This window comes from Otolemur garnettii, unplaced genomic scaffold (assembly GCF_000181295.1).
Source record: "Otolemur garnettii isolate 467f Iridium unplaced genomic scaffold, OtoGar3 scaffold00105, whole genome shotgun sequence".
Lineage (NCBI taxonomy): Eukaryota > Metazoa > Chordata > Mammalia > Primates > Galagidae > Otolemur > Otolemur garnettii.
The window spans coordinates 3806310-3807355 of record NW_003852500.1 but is presented as its reverse complement, the minus strand read 5'-3'; positions in this window follow the sequence as shown (position 1 = coordinate 3807355).

Sequence of the window (1046 nt, the reverse complement as noted above, 5' to 3'; positions counted from 1 at the left end):
CCCGCCACCTTAGGTGTATGTGGCTGGTGCCTTAGCCGCTTGAGCCACAGGCGCCGAGCCCTGTTGTGTATTCTTGACTTCACCCCTGAGGAGGAAGGAAAGGCTCTTATTATCCCCTTTTTACAGATGAAGCATCTATAATGCAAGAAGGCTAAAAATGATTGGGAGAAGACTGATTCAGCTTTGGTAAAAGCAGAGAATGGAATTTCTAGAATGTTCTGGGACATCCGGAATATTGTGGAAAGGTCCAGACTATTCCAGAACATTCCCAGTGGGACACAGCTTGGAAGACCTGAGCCCAGCATCAGAATTCAAGGGACAAAGCTGAGGCTGTGTTGGCTCAGGGGAAGAGGGCAGGGGTGGTGCAGAGAGGAAATGTGTCAACAAAGATGTATTGAGAGCAGCCTCCTCAATGTGTGGGACACAGCTGTGACCGAGATGCCTAGTGTGTTGCATCTGGTTGAGGGAACATTTATTAAACCAATCATCACACAAGCAAACAAGTGATCAATTAATTGTCAACATGATAAAGGCTGGAACTGAGCCAGAAGGTCAGGGAGAGACATTCCAGCTGAAGAGTTGACCAGAAGGAGTGGAGAGGGAACAGCCTTTGAGGTGGAAGGAATAGCCTATGTAGGAGCCCTGAGTAGAAGGAGCATGCCAAGGGCTGTTTGGAGCCCAACAGGAACTTGGGGAGCCCCCAGGTGGGGCATGGCATGAAGCTTCCTCCTGAGCTTTTGGGATCAGACAGCCATAACTTCTGAACCTTGCCTCTGAGCATTTAGTATCCACTATGGGCCAGGCGTGGTGGCTCATGCCTGTAATACCAGCACTCTAAGGGGCAGAGGCGGGTGAATTGCTTGAGCTCAGGAGTCTGAGACCAGCCTAAGTAAGAGAGAGACGCCATCTCTACTAAAAATAGAAAAACTAGCCTATAGCTCAACCGGCTAAGGCGCCAGCCACGTACACCTAAGGTGGCGGGTTCGAATTCCCAGCCCAGACCTGCCAAACAACAATGACGGCTGCAACCAAAAAAATAGCCAGGC